The sequence below is a fragment of the Uranotaenia lowii genome, chromosome 2 (assembly GCF_029784155.1).
Source record: "Uranotaenia lowii strain MFRU-FL chromosome 2, ASM2978415v1, whole genome shotgun sequence".
Taxonomy (NCBI): domain Eukaryota; kingdom Metazoa; phylum Arthropoda; class Insecta; order Diptera; family Culicidae; genus Uranotaenia; species Uranotaenia lowii.
The window spans coordinates 236,243,728-236,249,963 of NC_073692.1; the positions used below are offsets into that span (position 1 = coordinate 236,243,728).

The 6,236-nt window shown below is 36.8% G+C and overlaps 1 long non-coding RNA gene across 2 annotated transcripts; it reads left to right on the top strand.

Annotated features, from left to right (window-relative positions):
- Positions 1–546: 546 nt before the first annotated feature.
- On the top strand, positions 547–2,014 carry LOC129749121 (uncharacterized). Of its 2 annotated transcripts, XR_008737930.1 has the most exons (4): positions 547–1,185; positions 1,383–1,567; positions 1,634–1,775; positions 1,837–2,014. It is a non-coding gene; the product is annotated as an uncharacterized LOC129749121 (long non-coding RNA). The 2 variants fall into 2 exon arrangements; XR_008737929.1 differs by having other exon boundaries at positions 547–1,567.
- Positions 2,015–6,236: the final 4,222 nt, after the last annotated feature.

The window sequence follows — 6,236 nt, forward strand, 5'->3', positions numbered from 1 at the left end:
TTTACCGTGTATAATAACACTCCATTTTGACACTTCGACGGCGCACCGCAAGGTTTCAAACCAGGTGTTATCTTGCTCCTGGGTGTTAAAAAAGCGAGCCAGGAGTCAAATATGAATACCGACCAGCTCCTGATTTGACAGGTGCTAAAGTGTCTGGGGAAAATTTACAAAAGAAAATAGCCACAAACAACAACAACACCTATCGATGCGTCACCAGTGGCAAAAATGGGAACCAGTTTAGCACTTACCAGTGCGCAAATGAGCTGCCAAAGCTAAAATAAGACCGAAATGTGTCCCGGGTTAACACCTGGGATAGCACTTACCGGTACTGATGCTCTGAGTTTTTGTTCACTCATTCTGCAACACTGAACTAAATAACGTTCGCCATTCATACTCATTTTTGTGTGCTGATTTTCATTTACCTACACGGAAAAATCGAGTTATGCATAAAATGTATTGCGATTACACCTTCAGCATAGCTTATCGGCTGTTGCTCAAAATTTGCTTATACGCTATTCAATTTTGGGTAACTTTGGGTTGTCGATATACAAATCTGAACTTAAACTCGATTATTCAGCTCTGTATAAAAAGTTTGCTGTTGTTGGAATTATGTAGAAAAGGGGATGTCAAAACTTTTTGCGCGGCCCCGTCAAAAAGTTTGCTGCAAGTAATTTTTAAATTTGGCAATCGATAGCAGGAAAAATCATTTAGTGAACGTAGTTTGAAGAATTTATTCGTTTGCTTATTTATTTATTTTGAGTCCTCGTTCGTGTTTGCATCGAAAATTGTTAACAAAAATCTGGTAAGTAAAGGTAAAAACATCCGTCGGGTCTGATTCGGAGGAAAGCTTTCAGAAGTATTCGAAACGGTTCCGCTTCTAAATAGTTTACATTTTAGGTGTTCAGCTGGCAGACTCTTCGGAACCGAAATATCGAAGAAAAATTTTAAAATATTTAGAACGGATCTGAGCTGACCGAAAAGAGTCAGCAAGATCCGGGAACAGTTGGTTCGGCAGCTTACAGTGCTATGCACGGTACCCGATGGCCAACATTGAGTCTCAAGTTTTCGAACTGCCGGCAATGGAAGAGGTCATTATTTTTGTCTCCGAGGCAGTAATCGTTGACTCGCTGGATTACCTTTAGTTGGAGTGAAAGTTGCGCTTTGAGTTTTAGGAGAATTGAACAGGTATGGAATTTTTCATTTTTTAAATTAAGTCAAAAATCAGATTCTAAAATACTGATTGTAACTTTATCAGTGTTGGTACTATCTAAAATTTTACTATTTATCAATTCTGAAATTCAACTACGTACCAAGAAACTGGATCAGAAATCTGCATATTGATTGTTATAACTTTAATCTGATGTCGTATTCCCAATTCAAAGCAGGATGGTTCGAATTTGGCCATGTCCGTACTCGAGAGACGCTGCGTATACGTGCATGTCGGAACTATTCAACGCATCATAAGATTGGCCATCATTCGGCTAAGTAAAAAGAATTCGCGTTACCATCAGCCGATCGCCGATCAGAAATTTCGAAAGCGTGGCGTAATCAGCTTGTTGAAAAAATGGTAAGACACTTGAAATTAGTTGCTTTCATTTGTTCTGATTTTCCTATTTGTTTTTTCGAACTGCAGCATGGATGTTTAATTAGGTGAACCCGGACTAAGAGACTATAGATCTGACTCACTATAGATCTGAAAATTTTTAAGATAATCCGGGCATCGTCACCCAGTGCAAACTTCGACGGACGGTTATCGAACAATTCGGCAAAAATAAGTAGGTCTGTTGCTTCCATTTTTTTTTCTTATTACATTAATGTGTTGTTTTTTTTTTTCAGGAAAGATGGGCTTAACGGATCTGGTGTTAGGTTTCGGAAAGGAGGCTGTTTGCTGCCAGAAAAAGTTGGCTATCGAAGGCCAGAAAAAAGTTGGCTAAAATGAAATAAAAAAAAGTTCCGGCACATGCATGACCGATTTTTTACAGTATAGGCAATAAATATTGTTTTGCTACGCATGAGAATTATTTTTGTGTGTTTTTTTTTTTTTGAGAAATTTCATTAATTTTTAATTTTCTAAACCAATTCTGAAAATGCATGGGCATCCCCATGTCAAAATATACAGAATTGAGCAACTGGCCGAAAGTTTTCAAATGTATAAAAGCTCTTTGCTCACGCTCTGCGTAAAACGCCCAAACATAAAACTAAGTGGAGACACTTTTCTCGAATCTGTATGGATTTTTATACAGAACAGAGTAACTTTGTTTACCGTGTACCAGACTTATGGCGTATTTTTTTTTTTGATTCCGGATTTGGCTCTGGAACCGTCAGAATAAAAAAAACGAGTTTCGGGTTTTGAGTTATTCCATACGTAGGTGTGCGTGAGAACGAGCGCAATGTTTACATGCAGCTGTCATTTTGTTCTCCCTTCTGGATTTCTTCATTCGGTTCTTCACATCCGGATTGCCGTTTTTCGTGTCCGGATTGCACTGGACAGCAGATAGTACGATTTTGCTTGGCTGAGAGGTTCAAAATCGCGGCAATAATCATTTGCCCGTTCATTATTTCAACTGTTTGGCTTTCAGCCAAAAACAGCTGTTTAATGTTTTGACAACAACGTTGAGAGTATTGGTGAACTTCTCGCAAAACTGACTTTTTTCTCAGGGTGACTCCGTCCCTTTTTCGAGCGAACCTAGGTTGCCTCTCGAGCAATAAATGCGCACGATGACATCAGTTAGAGCGAACCTAGGTTGCCTCTAGTTTGCCTCCAGGTGAAAAAAAAACGGTATTAGTGAACCTGTATATAAGAGAAGTGACATCTGAAACACAAAATTCCAATCGAGCAAAAGAACTGTCAAAATTGATTCCAATCGATCCGAGCATTTTTTCGCAGAGCTTTTACCTTTCTTATTGAAAACTCAACCAAGGAAGGTATTGTGATTGTTGTTATAGTTCAAACAGATAATTTTTTAGCTGGTCATATGAATTTAGGATTAGGTGCAATTTTTGTCAATGCTTTAGTGAATCGTGGTTCTGGTTAGAAAATTAACTGATGATTAACGAAATTCAAGTCATTCATACCGTTTATCGCGATCCTTCGGGCATCGAGTTCAATGTTGTTTTGTTGGATTGAAGGAGCGTTCACTTTAGAGCTTGAACATTGAGCCAGACCCAGACAACCAGAAGTCGTATATTGTTTAACATATTATATCATATGAATGCTATTTAAACTCATTTTCGTATATCTGCACCTACAATGTGCGACCCATGCATATCCTTTATCGTATTTAAATACATTGCATGTTTTTATTACGACAATTCGTTTATATGCACCTACTATGTGCGTTCCATGCATATTCTTTATCGTATTAAAATACATTGCATGTTTTTATTACGACAAAATAAACCAAATCAAGAATACGTGTGCTAATGTACCTATATGGCCTCCAAAATGATACGTATATACTGGTTTTGCTGCATTATATACGAATTGTTTACACTTATATTTGCACGTATATTTGTGTTGCAAATTTTATATACCCACCAACTGGTTGTCTGGGGAAAACAGTGCTGGGGATTTTTTTGTCCAAGATTTCGTCGATGTTGCCACATATTTTATTTAAAGAGGGATCAGATGTCGCTTCTCTTATATGAAGGTTCACTAACCAGACTTAACTATTATCACTATAAATACGAAGATCAAGGCTTTTTCTATCGAAACATATCGTCGTTTGTTGCAATGTAACAAGATTTAAGCCTAAAAACGCGTTTCCTCGATCATTACTCTGGTTGGTATTTTGGACCACCAGCCCAACAAACATTTTTGCTGATTAAAAACGCCAGTTCTCTGATCGTATGCTGTTTTGAGGTGCTGATTGCTGTTTCAGCTTTCTGGCTGAAGAAAGAAATATTTTAGCGCTGTTTCAGCGTATACGGAAGTTTTATTTCAGCCAATGGAAAGTAGGGGAAATTGGCTAAAGAATAACTCGTTCAGCCTTTGTCCAACCATTTTTAACACCTTCAAATTTGACAGCCGTCAGCTGTACAAGGGTAGCTTCGAAAGCGTCTTTCGGCAATACCAAACTTTTTGTTATTCATGTCATGACGAATCAAAATAATTATCTTTTGAATCGTCTAATGATTCGAAATTTCTCATTTTGCTTGATAAAATGGCCTTGCCGGGAAATTTACATTTTATTCTCGTAGCAATTTCAATTTCTTCATATGAAATTGACCTTGGTTGAGAAATATTTTGGTCGCTTAAGAGCGACACTTTTCTGTTCCTTCGCAGAATGCATGGTTGGTTCTGCCTTCTGCGGCATGAGACCAACAAGTCGTAGGTTCAAAGTTCGAGACAAATTCAAATGAAGAAAAAATAACACGGGAGGGGAAAAGTAGCTGGCAAACATCGGTCATACATCGGTCAAAATTCTTTTTGTTTTTTTTTTTTGTTGCTCCGTCAATTGACGTTTCATGTGATTTCATGTCATCTTCGCTGATTAATTTCTCCAGATCTCGATGTCTAAGGGCTGAACAGAAGCTTCTCTCTGAATTTGGGTTGCCTTCTTTCAGCAAGATAGCTGATTTAAAATTAGAACTAAACAATGTTTCAGCGGTTGTTCAGCAAAAAATGTTTGTTGGGAGGTTTCTATTTTGGACCACCCTTTGGACCTATTTTGAACCACTCTTAAACTAAATAAGTTTTTTTTTATTTTGCTATCCTAACGACAAAGATTGATGCGCAATTATGCGAATAAGGGGGCATCCATAAATTACGTAACGCCCCTAGGAGGGGGGAGGGAGTAAGCTCCAGCGTTACGAATTGTGACATAGGGGAGGGGGGGAGGTATGCTCATCGTTACGTAACGATTTTTTCCTTAAAAATTTCATTTTACTTTATCGCAAATAATAGCTATCTATATTGATGTCATGCAAATTTGCAAATGATAAGCAATCAAAAATCAGCTTAAAACTTATAAGCTTTAAAATGGTTGAAGGTGGTTTGTGATCTCTTCTATTTAAAGATTCTGAGATAGACTCCTTAAAATGTGTATTGAATATACGTGAAAACTGTTGGAAAATCAAATATTATATAGGTACATTTACCCCCTCAATTCAACCTCAAGACGGAAATTTCACTATTTTTTCTCAATTAATTTAAAGAATGCGATATTGATTACTCCGACGAATATTACTAAGTGGAATATATTTTACATAAAAAGTTATGCTCCATAAACAAAATGAAGTAAACAAGATAGACCATCAGGGAACACGCACAGAGCAACTCGTAAAAAGACAATCAATTTATTATATCAAAGAGTTATCATAAATGAGTACTAAGAAGCGATTTGGATAGATATTAATTCCGTTTTGAAGAACGTTAAAAAAATTTAAGTTTTTATTTTTTTTATCTTCGAAAATCAGTAATTAAAAACATGAGAAGATGAGGGGGGGGGGGCAAGTGTCAGCGTTACGTATTTTTTATAGGGGGGTACGTCTAAGAGTTACGATTTGTGACGCCTAATTCAGTTATTCTTGTCTTTTCTTATTCTTGTAGTCAAGTTTTGTTTGTTCGATAAGAATAGAGCAAAAACAGAAGAACTCTTTAGTTATATTGTCATTGAAGTTGAAATCCGAAGTTTTCGCGCTGGTGATCGGCAACCTTGCCAACTAGCGACGTTGTGAAATATCATTACTGGCAACGCTTTTGTAAAGTAATAACCAGCGTGCCTATACAGCTACGGGTGGTTGCATATTGAGCAACAGTAGGCAAGGAGTACCAAAAGTTTCTCATTGGTGGGGGGTGGAGACGGAGCGCTTTTCGACAGCGAATTGTTCGCGTACCATGCCTATGATTACGATTGCCTGTCACAAGATGGACGATTCCGTGTATTCACGCAGAGTAAACTTGAATTTTGGAACGAATTAAATCTGACTTTGATTCAAAACATTCATTTTTTTTGAATCCAGCTCTTGTTTTCTTTGAATTATAGTTTTGATTGAAAAGAAAAATTTTTGAAAGAAAGAATAAATTTTTTGAATTGAATAACTTTGGACTTTGATTTCAAACCAATTCTTTGGTTCAAAAGAAATTTGTTCAATTGCATATTTCTTTAGAAACAAAGTAAATTTTCTATCAACCGAAGAAAAATGTTTTAAACTGAAAAGAATAATTTTTTGAAACAAAAACTTCAAACTTAGAAGATATTTTGCATTGACGAAAAATCGAATAAAGTTCTGCC